The following is a 20,690-nucleotide window of genomic DNA, read 5'->3' as shown; positions in this document are numbered from 1 at the left end:
TGTGTTATTTCCAAATGCAAATTTATAGATGGCTTGTTTCATCATCCTCTGTGCAAGTCTGCGCTTCAGGCCACCCTATCAGTTGTTTTGGAACACAGGCACTGTGGACAATACAGCTTCTGGGCTGCGATCCAGTGGTCTGGCCTGCGTTCCAGTGGCTGTTTTATTTATGTAAATAGTACGTGATGTTCTAGTAAACAATAAACAATGCTCTAAATGGACTGCAACGGAAGCTTTGCATGGCTCCCAGATGTGTCTGTGGAGCATTGTTTATAAACTGAAAAATGTGCTTGCAGCACATCAAGATAAATGTGCTCTCGGTGCATGTAAAAAAAAACTTTGTTTACCATACTCCCAGGGTATATCACTAACAAATGTGCTGGATGCTATAAAAAAAAAGACAGGGTCTGGTAGGGGGGCTCAGATGTATTCAGAGATCCTGGTGAAATGTCATCAGGATGGAGGCAAATCTGAGGACCTGAAGCAAGCTGGAAATACCTTCAGCATTCTGGCCTACGGGGAGATGAAGGGATGAATCTGCTCATTTTTCTACAGTGGTTTATGAAGCAATGAAATCGGCTTTTTGAATCCAGAGGCTCAGCCTTTTCCTTTTGCTTTTTGTGAGAAATTCTCTTTTTAATTGAGCTCCTTAGCGAAGTACTCCATCTACAGACTGCCAACAGTAACCGTATCCCACAACACCCCAGTTTGGTACAGTATGTCATGATAAGGCACACATTCTTAGTCACATCTTCAACATTATCACATGCAGATTTGTACCAAAAGGTAATCCTAAGTCTCTTTCCTGTCTCCCGTTCAGTGTTTAGTCCCCACTTAGTTTATCAACAGCTTTGTTGAGGTGACCCTGCACAATGTACCGCTCTTGATTATTTAGTGATTTGGGGGTTGTGATGAGTCACCACCTGTCTCTTGAGCTTGCTCAATCAGGTAGTATATATAGGGGGCCCATATGTCTTTAGTACCAGATTGGGTGTGTGTTAGATGACTATATCCCACTTCCATGTCATTGAATTACAGAATATCCGCTCTCCAGTGTTCCACCTTTGGGCATTGCATTCCCCCACACATCATTGCTACGTGTCTTGCCAAGAGCTGAAGCAGCTCTGTTAATTTCCTCACACCTTTAGGGATCAATTTGGTGTACCCAAACAACACTATCAATGCATTTTGTTCTATTTTCTCACCTGTTCTTTCACTAAGCATTTCAAATACGTGTCCCCAGAAGGTATGGGTAGATGGGCACCTCCATGCTACATGCAGAAATTCTGTCGAAGCATGAGGCATTGTGACATTTTGCACAGCCACCCGGGGTCTCTGGGGAAAAAAAACGATTGAGTTGAACTGGCATGTAGTAGATAGCAGGTATTTGAAATGGATCCGTTTGAATTTAGCATTAATGGCTACTTTTCTCGTCCCTTCACAACAGTACCTCCACGTCCCCTCCGAGATCACTTGTCCCAGAGACAACTCCCATTTTTTCCAGGAGGAGGCCTTCGTCTCCTCTCTGGTGTGGAGGTTCATGGCATACATGGCTGAGACCACTTTATTGTCAAGACCACCTTGAAGGATCTCATCAAGTATGGGGGCTGCCTGTGGTTGCTTGGGAAATGTCGGGAACAGCAGCCGCATGGAAACTCTCAGTCTGTAATAAAGGAACACATCTAGAGCCAAGAGTTCCCCTTTGGCTCCCAACTCTTCCAGTGTTACAAATGACAAACCTGGGAGGAGGCCCTGGTAACTGGCCACCCCCATTTGCTTCCTAAGGGCTACATAACTCACCACGTTAGTGAGGGGAATCCCAGATGTATATATAACTGGTAATTTGGGGGAGTATAGGACTTCTCCTTTAAACTTGTGTTCTATGCTGGTCCAAGCTCTAAATGTTAATACTACCATGTTGTCTATGTGGGATGTTCTGTTTGGTTCCGTGAGGATGATAGATGGCAAGAAATATGGTGCAGAGATTGCGCACTCCACCTCCACCTGTCGCCTGTCACCTTGCTCCTCGAACCAGTAGAGAAGAAACCCTACCTGAGCCACATTGTACTATGCCTCAAATTCTGGTAGAAAAGGCCCCCCTCATGTATTTGCGCCACTAGTTTATCCTAGGAGACTCTAGCTTGCTTTCCAGACCAAAAAAAATCGCAGTGTCGTGGATCTCAACTCCTGGAGGTATTCTCCTCGTACCGCTAGTGGAAAAATTGCGAAAGACTTAAAGGAGCGGGGCAGTAGTGTCATTTTAATCAGGGGAATTCTATCATAGAGGTTAAGAGGTAGGTTTTTCCATCTGACCATTGCCTCTCTGACCTGTTCCAGCACCCTTTTGTAATTATTTGTATATACGACATCGGTGTCCCGGGCTATGTTGACCCCAAGGTAGCAGGTCTGAGCCATGTGCCACTGAAACCCCCACCCATCCAGGTATTGCCCCACACTGTTTGTTAGTGGGAGCATAACAAGCTTTCTAGATTTCACTCTGAGCCCCGAGAGTTCCCTGAACCATAGAACATCCTGCATGATTGATCGGGTCAAGGTTACATTTGGCGTCATTAATAAAGAGCACCATGTCATCAGCATGGAGAGAGATCCCCACCCTGTGATTGTATAGTTGTACCCCCCCCATGTTGATAGGTTTGTATAATTTTCTCAGTTGGCAGCTCTATTGCCAGCGCGAACAGTAAGTGTGATAGAGGGCACCCCTAGTTTTATATTTGGTGTGAATTGGCCTTTCTCTCTTATCCTAGCCGCGGGTAGTGTGTAAAGTAGCAACACCATAAATTGCTCTCCCATCCACATCTGCCGTAGTACAGTAAACATAAAGGGCCAATCCACAGAGTCGAATGCTTCAGTGGCGTCCAATAGGGTAGCCACTATCGGTTCCTCTTATTGCACTGCTGAGATCAGCCCGAACCTCCATCCATATTTCATAAGAGGTGGATCGCCCCGGTATGAACCCAGATTGATCTACATTCACCATTGTTCGCACTATGGGTGCCAGCCGAGAGGCCAGTATTTTGGCCAGAATTGTGTTGTCTAGATTGTTGAGGGAGATTGGTCGGTAGGAGGAGCAGTTGTTTGGGGTCTTGTCCGGTTTGGGCAATACTACTACCACCGCCTCCCTCAAAGACCTGCCTCAAAGACTCAGGTAGCTTGCCATCTCTGCAGACTCTGCTGGAACATTTGCAATAGGTAGGGCGCTAGTTTAGCAGCATAGTGTTTATAGAACTCTGCTGTGAAACCGTCGGGTCCTGAGGATTTTCCAGACGGGAGGGATATGATGGCTCCAAGAACCTCTTCCAGGAATACCTGGTGCCCCAGTCACTCCCTTTCCACGTCTGTGCACCAGTGTAAAGCTACCTGATCCAGGTGACTGTCTACCTCTTGTTGGGGTGCCTGGTTATGGGATGAGTACAGCGGGCTATAGAACAGACAGTCCTGGGAGGATAGCTCAGCAGCAATGTGTTCACCTTGGAAGCAAGACGACACGAAGCAACACAGGTTTGTTCCCCGGGTCCGTGCTTAGAAACCTCTGGGTATTTAAGTGCGTTATAAATAGGCAACTAAGACAAAAATAAAAACAATTACGCAACTAAAAAACAAACAATTCCTGTAACAGCGCCTCGATGCCTGCGGGCTGTGTGAGCGCTTTAAAAAAAAATGCAAACAAAACAATAAAATAAACTCATGGTCTATTTCTGTGTCTGTGAACCGTTCTGCTCCTTGCTCATCTGTAATTGATAACACCCCTCCTTGAGTGTAACGCTCACCTGATTCCCACGGAGACGCTGATCCCGGCTGGGCTGCTATCGTTTCTTCAATTGAGAAGCGTAGAGCTCGGACGACTCTCAGGACTGGGCTTCCTCTTATCGAATGTCTGACTTGCAGGGTAAGTTTTCTGCAGGTGGAAGAAAAAGGGTTAATCACCGTTTGATGGGATTCCTTCTCCCACCAATCGCCAGTTTCTTCCACAGCCTAGCTTTCTACTTGTCTCGGCGAGCTCTCACCTTAGGCGTATAAATGCTGAGCTCTCCATCCTGCCTCTGGTGCAGGGGTGCGTGGATTCCAGTTACGTCACTGGATGAGTTCAGTGTTGAGGCTCAAGTCTTTTGCGGCCTTAGTTGTGGCACTGGTGCTGGGATGCCGAAGAGCGATGCCGCCGTTACCGCACGAGCGGATGCCTGTAAGTATACTGTAGTCTTTAGGCTTTAAAAGATGGGCACCTCAATAATGTCCCTTTTCCTTTGTTTCAGGCCTCGGGATGCTGTGGGCGTAGTTTTCCGTTGCCGCTGCACGTGCCGATGCACGTAAGTATAATGTTCGTTGGCCGCTTTTAATGGCACCTCTAATAATGTCCTTTTTCTAGTTTTCAGGTGCAGGGATGCTGCGAGCTTTATATCCGTTGCCACTGCACGTGCCAATGCACGTAAGTATAATGATCGTTGGCCGCTTTTAATGGCACCTCTAATAATGTCCTTTTTCTAGTTTTCAGGTGCCGGGATGCTGCGGTTGATGCGGCCGCTTCTGCGCGTGCAAAAACTGGTAAGTTAAGATGAATGCGACTGCCTTCACCCGAACCCCTTTTTAATTATGTCCTTTGCCTTTCAGGTGCAGAGAAGCTGCCGAAGAGAAGGCCGCGGTTAGCTCCGTTGCAATCACGGATGGATCAGGTAAGCGGGCGCGGCTGCGAGCGAGTTGCACTTTTCTAACCTTATGTTTATTCTTTGCAGGTTTTGCCGGTGACTGGATTCCGGGATCTGGTAAGTATTGTTCTGTGTCTTTCTTCATCCACAGGTTGCTGCGTGGAAGCTGAAGATGACTCTGGACCTGGAATGCAGGAGCCGACTCGGTGAGCGTCCTGCTGCTGCTGCAGAATAACGCGAAGCACGTGTTTTCCATCGGGCGTGGTTTGAATAGCAGAGAAGTGCTTCCAGTGTGTGTTCTTCCACCGGTTCCACCCAGGTAAGAAAAGAGTTCCTGAATGGAGGGAATAGTTCCTCCCAGCCCTGATGGCTGGGGACTTCAACCAGACTGGATTGTTCTGGGTAAATATGCAGCATGGTCTGCCTCAGGTAAGTCCACCCAAGCATTATTACACTGTTTATCAATATGAGCCCGGCGCCTATGGCGCCGGGACTGAAACCCTTCATGAGCCAGGCGCCAGGACACAGTCCAAAGGGCCCCTGTAGGGGTCTGCTGGGTCCGGAGTAGTGGAAGACGGGTCTGCTTCCGAGGGCGCTGGGCCAGTCCTGGCCCCTCGGGAGTAGCGCCCATGACATTGAGGTCATCCAACTTTGTTTCTCTCGCCAGTAGTCTACCTGGTTTGTGCCCCTCCCCATACTGCCTTATTGCTGTTTTTCCCCAGAGAAATGTTGCCTCTCTCTGCATCAACTCATTGAACTCCTCTAATTGCTTCTTAATCTCTGCCTTTTCAATGAAGGTCGATGTGGGTACTCCCAGTTGCAGTGCCTGAATGCGACCCTCCTTGATAGACAGTTCCCTCCTAATTTCTTTCAGCACCCCCGATTCTCTTGATATGCACTCACCTCTTATTACACACTTAAAGCTCTCCCATAGGACCCCGACCCACTCCAATTATCCAATATTGATATAAAAAAACATGTCTATTACTTGCGTCAGGCCCTCTCGGAATAAAGTGTCCATTAGGTATTTGCTCTTGAATATCCAGGGTGACCTCGCTCTCTCCTGATCTGTCAGTTCAACAGTCAGTAATACCGGGGCATGGTCCGACAGTGTGCATGCGAGAATGACTGTCTCAACGAGCCTCCCCATCAGCGTGTGAGAGACCAAGAAGAAATCCAGCCATGACACTGTGTTATGGACAGAGTGTTAAGACGGATTTCTGAACTCTGTCCTGGCGGCGCAGAAGTTCAGAAGGCCAACCTAATTACTTGGAACAGGGTAACCTCTGGACAAGCCAGACCAATCAGGGTAGCGATCGCGGCAGTCAAGACTAGGTCTCAAGAGGGGTGAGGGTGACTGAAAGCCCGCAATGAGCACACAAAGCAAGGACACTTACAAACTACTCCAAACAGGTGTTATATTAAAATATATACACATTTATTCCAAGGCCTTTAAAACAATGACCGTAGCGAGAAATCACAATACAACTCCAGTAAACCAACACATACCATACCAATACAATATATATACAAATACAAACATGTCTAAAGCGTTAGATGCACGAAATGTGTAGTCCACCTAAAAGAGAAGGAAAACAGGCAGTGCGAAATAATGCTTAGACCCAGTCCGCCTTCAGAGGCACCTAACTAAAAGGAAGTCCGAGCCCTACGAAGAGTGGAGCCTTGTGCTCAAAAGTACCTGCACACACTGGTGCCAACGGGCAAAAAGGGGAGTCTCTTCGAGGGAATCAGGCAGTTCAGTTTAGTGCACAAATGAAGAAGAACAGAGTTCCGCGACTCAAGCGCAGCCTCCACTGGGGGCAGAAGCAGAGCGCGAGTACGGAAAGGCGTGCTGTTTTGACACAGCGGGGAAAAGCTATGGGCTCCTGCAGGAGGGCGACCAGTTCCTAGCTATGCTACTCACCGGTCCCCGATGCAAGCAGACCCAGGCTTCTCCGCGTCAGTTTCAGTCGCTGGCAGGTTCAGGAGAGCAGGGGACGTCTCGTCGTCGTGTAGATTCTGCAGCAGCAGAGTTGAGTTAAAGATGTCCCCAACGAAGTGAACCCGCACAGTTTGTTACCACAGCAGGGCAACGGAGCGGCCGTGTGTATCTCAGCCAAATGTACACTACTCACTTCAGACCTGGGAACGCCAAGTGTACGAATCGTGTGAGAGTGACAAGGACTAGAAATACAACAAAACCTGGCAGCGGTTACAGAGCAAGACTCCTGTGTAGGCTGGTCAGTCTGCTGGATGGCCCAGAGACACTTCCGAAGGCTTACGAGCAGGAGATGGTGAAGATGCCGAGAATAGCTGTCCCCACTATTCCAAGGGTCGAAGTACCAGTACAGGCCTTCTGGTTCGATCAGAGGTAAAAAGGGTTTCACAAGGCGACAGCAGTGCAGAGGAGCAGTCCTTCAGCGGGTCACCAGCGATTCCTCAGTTCAGCCTCGTGGTTGCAGGATACTTGGCTCCTGTATTCCTTCGTTCGTGAGAACTCAGGAGATCGACATGGTAGTAGCGTTTCCAGCGCGCTCTTATCCACGGTTCCCTTCGCGCCAAAACGGTGGGGACCCAATGGGAGATCCGCTCATCAACACTCACACCATACGTGGACCTATCACAGACCATGGTGGTCCCAGGCATTCACACCACCCTAGACTCTCTGGCACCCAGGATGTGTATTGGGACCAGACATCCCAGCCCACATCCTGGAGGCACACACAAGGCCTGTAGAAGCCCGCAAAACCATCCGTGTTTCGCAGGAAAGTACATGCCCAAATAAGGAAGGCCCCGGGTCGGCTCGACCTGGGGAAGGTGAAGGGAGCAAGACGGTCAGCGGACAGGACAAAGGAGCCTCGTGGTCTGGCCATTTTGGGAGCCAGGCCACCATTTTGGGCTAAGCGCGAGAAACGCGCTTAAAACGCCAAAAGGAGCTCAAAACACAAGAAATGATCGCTGCCACCATTCCCGTCCGTGATTCACTTGCACCGATCAGTTACAATCCAAAAAGAGTATCTAGGGCCTGTAGAAGGCTAGAGACCCAAGAGAGCAGTAACTTAGCTTACAGTGCCCACTTGTGTCATGTTGCACGAAAGCCGCAACATGATAAAAGAAACTATGGAAAACAGCGTTTCCCGGTACTGACTGTCTTAAGGGCATGTCAGTTTCCCCGTAAGAATGGAGCGAAAGCCCAGAGGAGTGCGGCAGAAGGCTGCACTTCTCTGGCAAAGTCTAGATCATGGTGAAAAACAACAGCAAAAAGTTTAGGGGTTGCCACATGGAAGGAAAAATTACCCACAATTACGAAATCTTTCCTAACACTCGCCCCTCCCAGACTATGGACAGGGGGAACTAATCCACCCCTGGATGAGTCTCTTGTTCAGGTCGGTTAAACATTCTGGACAACCCATCAGCATTGCTATGTTGGACACCTGGCCTATGCTCAATAGTGAAGTCGAAGCCTTGTAGACTTATGGACCACCTAAGCAACTTTGGATTCTCCCCCTTCATGTTCATTAGCCACTTTAAGGGCTTATGGTCAGTTTGCACAGTGAAGTGGGTCCGATAGAGGTAGGGCCTCAGCTTCCGTAGGGCCCACACAACAGAGAAACATTCTTTCTCTACCGTGGACCATCTGAGCTCTCTGTCCTTAAGCTGGTGACGAATAAAACCAATAGGGTGTTCCTTACCCTTCTCATCTACTTGCGATAGTACAGCTCCTATCCCAGTGTCAGAGGCGTCCGTCTGCACGATAAAAGGTCTTTGATAATCAGGGGCCCTGAGGACAGGGGCCTGGCACAAGGAGTCTTTTAAGCCGTTGAAGGCCTTCTCACACTCGTCGGTCCAAGTTACCTTCTTGGGTTTCTTCGGAGTGGTGAGGGCAGTCAGAGGGGCAGCTATGGTGCCATAGTCTGCCACGAAGTTGCGGTAATACCCCGTGAGTCCTAAGAAGGCTCTCACTTGGGTCTGTGTAGTGGGGGTAGGCCAGTCTTGTACTGCTTGTACTTTACTGGGAAGAGGCTGTATCCTCCCTCCACCTACTTCATGTCCAAGGTAAACCACGGAGCCTTGTGCAATCTGGCATTTACTAGCCTTTATGGTCAAGTGTGCTTTCTGAAGAGCATGGAGCACAATCCCAAGGTGTTTCACATGGTCTTCCCAGGTGGTACTGAACACTGCTATATCGTCCAGATATGCAAGACAGAATTCGTCCAACCCAGTCAACACATGATTCACAAGCCTCTGGAAAGTGGCAGGTGCATTTTTCAACCCGAACGGCATTACCTGGAATTGGTAAAGTCCGTCTGGAGTCGAAAACGCTGTCTTCTCCTTGGCATGTTCTGCTAAAGCTATTTGCCAATAGCCAGCAGTGAGGTCAAACGTGCTGAGGTACTTGGAGGCACCCAAAGTATCCACCAGCTCATCCGTTTGAGGCAAGGGGTGTGCATCTGTCTTGGTGACAGCATTCAGAGCCCTGTAATCCACGCAAAGGGCATGTCAGTTTCCCAATTCCTCAATTCCGAAGTGCCTGCCTTTGGAACCAAAACCACAGGGCTGGACCAAGGACTACTAGAGGGTTCAATCACCCCAAGGTCTAACATCCTGTTGACCTCGGTCTTAATATAAGACCGTACTTTGTCTGACATCCTGTATCCCCTACTTTTGGTAGGTACACTGTCTCCTGTGTCTATGTTATGTTTGCACCAAGGTGTCAAACCAGGCGACTGTGAAAACAGGGGGGAAAACTGCCTAAGCAAACTTTTCACCTCAGCCTGCTGATCAGAAGTCAGGTGAGGGGCCACTCGGACACTCTCAAAGGAGCTATCTGAAGGACCGCTTTGGAACAGGTCGGGGAGAGGTTCAGACTCCTCTTCCTCAACGTCTGAAGCCAGTAGCAGTGCTGCGATTTCGACTCTTGGGACGAAAGCCTTCAGCCTATTTACGTGAAACACTTTTGGAGCCTGTCCAGGCCTTCCAAGGTCCACTAAATAGTTAACCTCACCCATGGGTTCCACCACTGTGTAAGGGCCCGACCATTTGTCCTATAGAGCTCGAGGCCTTATAGGATTCAGGATCAGGACTTGCTGACCAGGTGTAAAGTTGATGAGGGAAGCTTTCTGGTCGTACCAATGTTTCACCAGCATTTGTCCTGCCTTCAATTTATCACTAGCCTAGCCCATCAGAAGTACGATCCGTTTTCTGAGCCCCAGCACATAATCTACTACGTTGGTAGTAACAGGGGGAGTGGGCATCTCCCATCCCTCTTTGACTATGGCTAAGGGTCCCCGTACAGGATGACCGAACAGAAGTTCGAAGGGGCTGAAGCCAACACCCTCCTGTGGTACCTCTCGGTAGGCAAACAGTAAGCATGGTAAAAGAAGATCCCATTTTCTTCTCTGAGGTTCTTCCAGAGCCCCAATCATGCTCTTTAACGTTCTGTTGAAACGTTCCACCAGACCATTGGTCTGGGGGTGGTATGCAGAAGAGAACTTGTAGGTGACCCCACATTCTTTCCACATAGCCTGCATATACTTCAACATAAAGTTGCTGCCACAATCCGACACAACTTCTTTAGGGAAGCCAACCCTAGTAAATATGCCAAGTAACGCTTTTGCAACTGACTTGGCAGTTACAGTTTTCAATGGGATGGCCTCAGGATATCTGGTTGCATGGTCGACCAGCACCAGGATAAACCTATTGCCTGAGGATGTTTGCGGGTCAAGGGGACCAACGATGTCGATCCCTACCCTTTCGAATGGTATTCCCACAACTGGGAGTGGTACCAATGGAGCTTGGATTGTCGAGCCAACCTTACCAGATAACTGGCAGGAGGCACAATTCCTGCAGTGACTTTCTACTTGCACCCCCATCTTGGGCCAGTAGAAGTGCATGGATAACCTTTGCTTGGTCCTCTTAATACCAAGGTGACCAGCAAGGGGTACTTCATGCGCCAACTGCAGGAGGAAGGGTTTAACAGCAAGGGGAACCACCAACCTCCTATGGTCTCCTTCTGTAGACTCTGTGGGCTCACTATACAGGAGTCCACCTTCCCAATAAATCCCATGCGTCCCAGGAGGTTCACCCTCAAGCTGGGAGCTGGCCTGTCTCCTTAGGCCTTCCAGAGATGGGCACTCACGTTGGCCTTTACTGAATTCGTCCCTATCAGGACCACCTTCTACTAACAAGTCTTTTAGTTCAGGATGGTCGTTGGGGTCAAATACTTCAGGCATCGCCACCTCCTCGTCAGGCCTGGGCGATTGACCAACTTCCTCCACCGCAGTGGTAGGCGAGCTCGGGGGAATATTCTCTTTCCCTCGACTTGACTTGTTTACTCCTTTCGCCTTGGGTTTCCCCTTCGGCTGGGGCGGCGTATTGGTCTTGGCCAATGCTGCCCGTGCTTGAGACCGTGTGTAGGGTCTTTCGGCAGTGTCTCCTACGAGCCCTAAAACTCTGAGATCATTACCTAACAAGACCTTTCCTGGGACGTTTCTCTGAATGCTCACTGGAATCCTGACTGCTGTACCATTTAAAGTAAGATTTACAGGTATTACTGGGAACATACGGAGTGGGCCGTCAGCCAACTTAGTGGGCATCAGAGTAGCTCTGGCAACTTCCTCTGAGTCTACCAAGGTAGAATCCACTACAGTTCGACTGCACCCACTATCCCTAAGAGCTGGAGTATCTACTCCATTGATCAGCACACTGTCTTTAAAGTAGTGCTTGATATTATCTGGAATCCTAGCATAAGCCTCTGCGACTTTAGGCTCCCAGGAACCCAGGGAAACTAAAACTACCTCTGCTTCTATCCTGCTGGGAAATGAGTCTGAGGAGAAGGATGCTCCTGTAATCTCTTCTTCCTCGTAGGAGGAGAAGGCCAGATTAGCGGAGTGGACCCCCAAAGGTCTAACCTTACACCGGGGATCCCCCTTCACGTGGTCAGTTGCTCCACAAGCAAAACAAGATCCATTGGGTCTGTTTACATAGGGAGGCTTATTGTAACCAGAGTTCTGTTTCGGAGGCTGACCTCCACTACCCTGTGAGTTCTCTTGTGTCTTACCCTTATTTTTCTTTTTGTGGCCCTTTTGAGAAGAAGATTTATCAGATTCTCCACCCTCCTTATCTTTGGACTTTTTCCCTTCCTCCTGCTTACCAGGATGAGTTTTGTCCTTATGGGACACTCGATGTGACACCCATAAGTCGGCTGCTATGGCCAGCTTCTTAGGATCTATCTCCTTCGAATCGGCCAAATGCTGCTTAAGCTCCGGGGAAGAAGATGCAAAAATGTGTTCCAGCATGACAAGATTTATCAAGCCTTCAAAGGTAGAAACCTTATAACCTTCGACCCAGCCAGTCAAGTTTTTTAAGGATTTGGTTACATAAGATACCCAAGTACCACCTTCTTTTTTCTTGTACTCTCGGAATTGTTTTAAATATTGGGCCGGAGTCTTTCCAAACTTTAAAATGAGAGTTTGCTTTAACATTGCGAAATCAGCTCGCTCAGCCTTCGACATTTCCATAATGGCACTACAGCCAGAATGGGGCAGTCTGCTGAGTAACCAGGCAATCTTATCAGCATTGTCAACTTGTTGAACTTCACATGCATACTCAAACGCATTCAGCCAGTCCATAATGTCATTCCTTTCCTCATACACACTGAGCAGATCTTTCGGAAACCGTGGATGAGAGGAGGCCCCAGACCCATGTCCAGGACCCTTCGACCCATTTGGTACCTGAAGCTTGGCCAGTTCCAACTGGTGATCCCTGTCTTTCTGTTTTTCTGCCTGTTCGATTTTTAGTTTGGCTATGCTGAACTCAAGCTCCTTCTGCCTAAACCGCAGCTCTTGCTTCTTGAATTCAAGCATAGCCTCCCCATCAGCACTGGCAGAGGAAACATTGGACATCTCATCCTCCCTTTCCTCGTGATCGCGGTGGATCAGTGCAGCGGCAGAACCGTTGGTTCTACCAGTGAGAGCAGCCCCACCTCCTTCCGCACTGTCCTCAGAAGTTATAGCGTCAAGCTGCGCTTCTTGCCACGCCACGATTCTTTGGATCATATCCAATTTCGTGCCTTGAGAGGAAACACCTCTCTCCGCACACATCTTTTTCAATGTTTCTGATTTGAAAGCATTTAAAGTTAACAAGGTATTTGTTTCCATACTGTTAGATAGGACTATGGCCTATTTAAAGTTATACTATAACAATTCACTACGTGTCCTGGTAGGAATAACTTGAAATGCCTTAGTTCGTGCGCAACCCTGGATACCTTCAGTCGTATCCCACCGCTGTACACCAATTTGTTAAGACGGATTTCTGAACTCTGTCCTGGCGGCGCAGAAGTTCAGAAGGCCAACCTAATTACTTGGAACAGGGTAACCTCTGGACAAGCCAGACCAATCAGGGTAGCGATCGTGGCGGTCAAGACTAGGTCTCAAGAGGGGTGAGGGTGACTGAAAGCCCGCAATGAGCACACAAAGCAAGGACACTTACAAACTACTCCAAACAGGTGTTATATTAAAAATATATACACATTTATTCAAAGGCCTTTAAAACAATGACCGTAGCGAGAAATCACAATACAACTCTAGTAAACCAACACATACCATACCAATACAATATATATACAAATACAAACAAGTCTAAAGCGTTAGATGCACGAAATGTGTAGTCCACCTAAAAGAGAAGGAAAACAGGCAGTGCGAAATAATGCTTAGACCCAGTCCGCCTTCAGAGGCACATAACTAAAAGGAAGTCCGAGCCCTACGAAGAGTGGAGCCTTGTGCTCAAAAGTACCTGCACACGCTGGTGCCAACGGGCAAAAAGGGGAGTCTCTTTGAGGGAATCAGGCAGTTCAGTTTAGTGCACAAATGAAGAAGAACAGAGTTCCGAGACTCAAGCGCAGCCTCCACTGTGGGCAGAAGCAGAGCGCGAGTACGGAAAGGCGTGCTGTTTTGACACAGCGGGGAAAAGCTATGGGCTCCTGCAGGAGGGCGACCAGTTCCTAGCTATGCCACTCACCGGTCCCCGTTGCAAGCAGACCCAGGCTTCTCCGCGTCAGTTTCAGTCGCTGGCAGGTTCAGGAGAGCAGGGGACGTCTCGTCGTCGTGTAGATTCTGCAGCAGCAGAGTTGAGTTAAAGATGTCCCCAACGAAGTGAACCCGCACAGTTTGTTACCACAGCAAGGCAACAGAGCGGCCGTGTGTATCTCAGCCAAATGTACACTACTCACTTCAGACCTGGGAACGCCAAGTGTACGAATCATGTGAGAGTGACAAGGACTAGAAATACAACACAACCTGGCAGCGGTTACAGAGCAAGACTCCTGTGTAGGCTGGTCAGTCTGCTGGATGGCCCAGAGACACTTCCGAAGGCTTACGATCAGGAGATGGTGAAGATGCCGAGAATAGCTGTCCCCGCTATTCCAAGGGTCGAAGTACCAGTACAGGCCTTCTGGTTCGATCAGAGGTAAAAAGGGATTCACAAGGCGACAGCAGTTCAGAGGAGCAGTCCTTCAGCGGGTCACCAGCTATTCCTCGGTTCAGCCTCGTGGTTGCAGGATACTTGGCTCCTGTATTCCTTCGTTCGTGAGAACTCAGGACATCGACATGGTAGTGGCGTTTCCAGCCCCCTCTTATCCACGGTTCCCTTCGCGCCAAAACGGAGGGGACCCAATGGGAGATCCGCTCATCAACACTCACACCATACGTGGACCTATCACGGACCACGGTGGTCCCAGGCATTCACACCACCCTAGACTCTCTGGCACCCAGGATGTGTATTGGGACCAGACATCCCAGCCCACATCCTGGAGGCACACACAAGGCCTGTAGAAGCCCGCAAAAGCATCCGTGTTTCGCGGGAAAGTACATGCCCAAATAAGGAAGGCACCGGGTCGGCTCGACCCGGGGAAGGTGAAGGGAGCAAGACGGTCAGCGGTCAGGACAAAGGAGCCTCGTGGTCTGGCCATTTTGGGAGCCAGGCCACCATTTTGGGCTAAGCACGAGAAACGCGCTTAAAACGCCAAAAGGAGCTCAAAACACAAGAAACGATCGCTGCCACCATTCCCGTCCGTGATTCACTTGCACCGATCAGTAACAATCCAAAAAAAGTATCTAGGGCCTGTAGAAGGCTAGAGACCCAAGAGAGCAGTAACTTAACTTACAGTGCCCTCTTGTGACATGTTGCACGAAAGCAGCAACATGATAAAAGAAACTACGGAAAACAGCGTTTCCCGGTACTGACTGTTTTAAGGGCATGTCAGTTTCCCCGTAAGAATGGAGCGAAACCCCAGAGGAGTGTGGCAGAAGGCTGCACTTCTCTGGCAAAGTCTAGATCATGGTGAAAAACAACAGCAAAAAGTTTAGGGGTTGCCACATGGAAGGAAAAATTACCCACAATTACGAAATCTTTCCTAACACAGAGGAATGGTGCGTGTACTGTCGTATCCCTTGGTTTCTGATTCTCCATATATCCTCAATCTCCCAAGTTACGCACATGCCCTGTAATTTGCCAGTTCCCTTGGGTTCCGAGCAATGAGTGCCCCCGTGCGGTCCCATGTCGGATTCATGACCGCAATGAAATCCCCGGCCCAAATAATCTCCCCGGGTGTAAGGGTCCCCAGGTAAAGATCAATCCACTCAAGCGCCTCTATATTGTCCTGGTTTGGGCCACAGTAGTTGACCAGCGTGTATCGTTTGCCTTGTATAGTTCCCTGCGCCACAAGGACCCGCCCTTCCCGAACCTTAACTGTAGTGGTCTGGCGGAACCGATGGAATTATGAATGAGAATGCACACCTCTCTTGTCTATGAGGAATAAGAGGAGAAGTATCGGTGACAACCCTAGCTTTTCCCAAATTTCGACTCTATCTCCGGTGTTAGATGCGTCTCTTGTAAGAATGCAATTCCCATCTGATGTTGCTGCAAATATAACAGGACCTTACGACATTTAGATGGACAGTTCAGTCCCTTCACATTCCATGTGACGCTCCAAGCGACCCTGTCATTGCATACCCTTGGGGACAGATGAATTCTAGATTTTTTTAATCTTTGAGTAATCTTGCCAAGTGACACCATGATGCCCCTCACAAACAAGTGTCTCATATTTCCACTATAACTTAACATTATACTTCCCCACACGGATAAAAGGCGGATTATGAGAGCACACCCTGAGCGATGCAAAGCAAACGAGGAAACAGCAGTTCCAAGATGGTGAATTAACACGAGGAGAAAGAACGCAAAACAGAAGGGGAATGTAAGGAAAGAAGTGCCCTTGACCTTTTCAACAAGGAACCGTTACTTTTCGTTACTTGAGGTTTCGTCAATGCATGGCCAGAGCTCATCCTCATCCCTTTTTTGGAATAAGAATCTGGGGGCTCCGGCGGGGGATGTAGAGTGTATAATGATTCCTTTCCATAGATTTTCATCAATATACTCCTTGAGTCTCAACTTCTCCCTTTTCGGACAAGGCATATATCCTTCCTTATGGTATCTTAGTTTTAGGAACCAACTCTATGCGACAATCATAGTTGCGATGAGGGAGGAGTCAAATAGATCAGCGTAATCTCGGTATTCTGAAGGTATTTGCTTTAGCGTGACAGAGACTTGCTGTAGAGAAGGGGACAAAATGGCAGGAACACTTGTGGATTGGTGTGAAGTGTATACGGAAGAACAGTTTTGCAAGCAGGAGCTAGGATATTGGGAGTCCTGAAACATGAGCTTTTGGTTCCTCCAACCGATGGCGGAATTATGGAATTTGAACCAATGAGTGCTAAGAAGGATATAGAACTGTGGTGCTGTGATAGCATCGGATTCAAAGGCTTCCCTGTGAAAGTGGGCATATGTCATGGTCATATTTTTGGTGTGCAATGATATTGGGCCTAAAATAAGGGTGAAACGTCCACTGACAGTATGGGTTCTGTTCTGGATTTAAGTGTTAATGGGAATTCCTGTTTATGAGCAAAGGCACGGTCCACAAGTTCACTGTCACCACACTGTCTGTAAGGGACAACAACCCCTCCCATTCACGTGAATCAATGCAAAGATCGACCAAGGAAAATATATGTGTGGTATGACTGGGCATGGTTGGGCACAATTCCTGGGGAATCAGAAAAAAGTTGTCTCGCCCCAAGATTTCCTAAAGGGGACGAGCTCTAGGGTTTCCAGGAGGTTGAGGAAGCCGCCTAGGGAATTCCCATACTGGATGCTTGAGGGGTTCTATATAATTTCAACTAAGTAAATTACTTCAATGCAATTTACTTTGTTGAAATTATTTTGAAAAGAACACTTTGAAATGTTTTTTTTATGGGGGGGTCCCCTACCTCACCACCCCTGCCAGCCACTTTCACCCCATCCCACTTTTATCCCTTACCCCACGAGCATATCTCCATTTCGAAGTGCTTTCTAAGTAATTTCCACAGAGTAAAATCCATCGAAGTAATTTGCTTCATGGAAACCACAGGATACCGCTTTGGGTCTCTACAATAAAAACAAAGATTGAAAGACCTACACCTTTCTCTTTCCTCTAGTGAAATGGGTCCCCTAGTGCTAACTAACTTCCTGGGTTCTGGTTCCGTGAAAGAGGCATTTATTTCCCACCTGGGGGGTGTTTTTCTATGAAACTCCAGTCTTCTCCATTCTCCCTTACTTCCAAGGCCCTCTGGTCTACTTGAATCACTAAGAAAATACAATCAGAAATGGTGTTAGGGGGCTTGAGTACTTGAATGAGAGTGTCTTTCAGATCCTCTTTAAGGCCCTTGCAGAAGATGGTAATTTGAGCATCTTCAGGCCATGTTGTCCGGGTGACTGACGCCTTAAAATGGGAAAAATAGCAAAGGAGGTCGCGAGTACCCTGCCTAACATCCACTTATTCATTATGAACCGAATGGACCATATACTGATGGTAAAACATAGTTTGGAAAGCTTCCAAGAATCCATCATAATAATTTAAGAGAGGGCTATTTCCATCTACATAGGGAGGTTAAACAATATAAAAAAGATCTTGGCCTGATCAGAGGCATATAGCTGTGGTTAATTGAGATAATGAATCCTACAAAGGGTTCGAAGGACCCAAATTCTTTGGGGTTATCTCCGTATGTAGGAGGCATAACAGGAGAAGGAATACTCAGGGCAGCTCCCGGTGCCTGCAAGGTGACAGGGGTAATGATCGCCTTAGTATCGGATCAAGAAGGTGTGCCTAAACCTGTACCCCGCAAGGTTCTCTCAGGACTGATTTTGTAGCTATCTGTTCTACTGTGTCTTGGAGACTCATCAAAGACTGAAAAAGAACTGCCTTCTCGTGGCGTGACTTAGCTACTTCAACCTGCAGTTTCTATACTGCAATGGCTAAGTCTTTGAGCACAGCGCCCATAACTCATCAGGAAAATATGGGTTCTTGCAATCTGTCAGACACGGCTTGATGGTACCCAGGATCTCTCTGAGGCGCAGGTCGCTGAGCTCCAGCTCCCAAGTTGAATAGGTCCCGCAGGCTAAGTCACAGCCTATGAGACAAATTCTTCCAGTCAGGAGTGCTACTAGACACAATGCCTCTGGAACTAATGGAGTAAGAATAACAGGAGCTGTATTGGAGACAGAATGAAGATAGTTATATCATTTTCCTTTCACATCAGGGCATATACTGAACAAAAGGAAAAAAACAATATATCTTACCAAGTAAATAGTAGATCCTGGCATGCATCAAAGAACTCCAGTAAATGATCCAGAATACTGACCTAAATACCTACTATAACCTAAGAAAAGAAAGCACAGGAAACTGGATGCACAGTTCTGTGATGACGTAAAATATGACCATTCTGAGAATGCTAGTGCAGGGATACTTCTCAGCTTTTATATCCTCATGAAAACGAGCTGCGTGAGAAAACCCAAAATTAGAGGAAAGGACCTTGAATGTCATGACCCAATGTGTCACGCCAAGCCTGTTGCATCTGCAATGGACGGGGAACCCGTGACGGCTTCACTAGACGAGTCAGGAGTCCCCCAGGCACCAAGGTATCCAGTAAGATATACGCAAACACCAAAGACTCCACAAGTCAAGCATGGAAATTGCGCAGCTCCAGGTGTGAGAAAACCTAGGGGTGTCTCACCTACTGGTCCCCGGGGATCTTTCAGGTGGCCAGGGCACGGCCATCGCCTTTGGATCCAGACCCTGGGGGTGGACCAGTGCGGGAGGATCACCTGGGTGAAGGGTCTTCGGGGAGTGGAGGCAAGGGGACTGATGGTGAGACACGGTATTCCGCCCTTTCTTGTACAAATGACCCATCCGATTTTATAGGGTTCTCCAATATCTCAACTTCCCTCACCCTTTTTCACACAAACACTGAGCCAAGGAAGAGGGCGACAGAGTGGAAAGACTAACCCTTACATATCTCAGTGGACATGCCCTGCTAATTGGGTCAGGTAAAGTCAGGCACTTGACTTTAAGTGCATACATCTGAGCTCAAACCACACGGATAAATGGTAGAACATAGAGACACACTCATGAGCAAGAGCAGAACTTCATGGGATGAAGGCAAATCGACTGGAGCAGAGCGACGGTCAGAGGGACGAGAGCAAAGGATAGAGGACCGCAGGAGTTCCCTGCAGAAGGTTGTTGCCTCCAAAAGGCTGTTAAAGACATGTGTAGAAGGCTGTATCCCAGACAAGAAGACTGCATGTTGTTTCAAGGACGCCAGTGACCCTATCGGGTGAACGGCAGAGTTGGAAAGGCAAGGCCCAGCCTGTGGTATTAACCTTGACTCGTGAATTAAAACTGCAAAGACCAGAAAGAAATGCACACAGCCAGTGAGTTGGCGAGCGACATGAAAGAGAGGTGTGCGTTAAGCAAAGATTGAAGTTGCAAGAGTATATCGCGCAATTGAAGGCTGCACGTGTGTGGGTGACACGCGAAGAAAGGCAGACCTGTGGTAAACTTGGAATTACTGATAGCTGTGAAACCAGCGATACTGAGTAGCGGACTAGTCCGGTGAAAGGAAGTATCCCATTCGAAAGTCTATGTGAAAGGTGAAATGTTTTTGTTATACTGTGATAAAGTGAATGAACTATAATTGAATTGAATTGAATTGATGTTTTCTTTATATCATGCTCATACACAAGTGTTTCAGAGCACCAGTTCTGATAAGCAAAGGGATCAAAAGTAAACCCCAGGAAAAGGGGCAAGTCAAAAGGGGAATGTAGAACTTTTGTGCTTATGACATCAAACTACCCTGAGCCAGAGTGTGTCATCCTGTCTATGGGGACAGCCTTACTCTGTGCTGTCCAACGTGGGGAGGAGTGCTGACTCAGTCTCATTTAGTCTTTATATTCAAACACTGAATTTCCTTTTCATGCATATTCTCCTTTACAGACTTTGTGTACAAGAGATAGGGCAGGCATTAGATTTTGTTAGTGTAGGCCATTTTGATTTGACTGACTCAACTAGAACTGTTTTATTTATTATTTAATGGTTGAGACTACTCACAATCTAGCTATAGGGCAAAGTAGGAGTTTTTGCAAACCCCAAAAATTTAGTAAAGGTTTTACAAATTATACCTTTTGTATCAGTGTCATACTTGTGATACCATGCCTCCCATTCACAGGTAAACACAGCGAATGAGTCCGCTGAATCCTAACAGTTGCTCATTCCTTGTTTGAATGAGGCCTACTCTTCTCATCCATCCATCACTAATTTTGGCAGGTTTTTTTCTGATAAACTGCGATTTTCCCAATATCTCAGTGAGTTTACGCACAATAAGGAACGCTGATCCAATTTCTTCTTGATGACTGAGGAACTCCAATGTATTAATATGATGCAGCACAGCTTTCATATTGCAGAAATTTGTGCACTCACAGACATGACACACAGGTCCTGTGATGAGCGCTTACATTTTTGTTCTGCATTGGGCTTTGTTGAACTTTGTAGGGCAGAGAATGTTTGTATTGGCAGATTGTTTGTTCCGCAGAGGTGAGCAATCCATAATTGTTTTTATTGAGTGATTAAGAATAGTTTGAATGTGATATAGTGTGCTATACATTGTC

The sequence above is a fragment of the Ambystoma mexicanum genome, chromosome 8, assembly GCF_040938575.1.
Source record: "Ambystoma mexicanum isolate Mex_15411 chromosome 8, UKY_AmexF1_1, whole genome shotgun sequence".
Lineage (NCBI taxonomy): Eukaryota > Metazoa > Chordata > Amphibia > Caudata > Ambystomatidae > Ambystoma > Ambystoma mexicanum.
Note: the sequence above shows the minus strand (reverse complement) of the source record.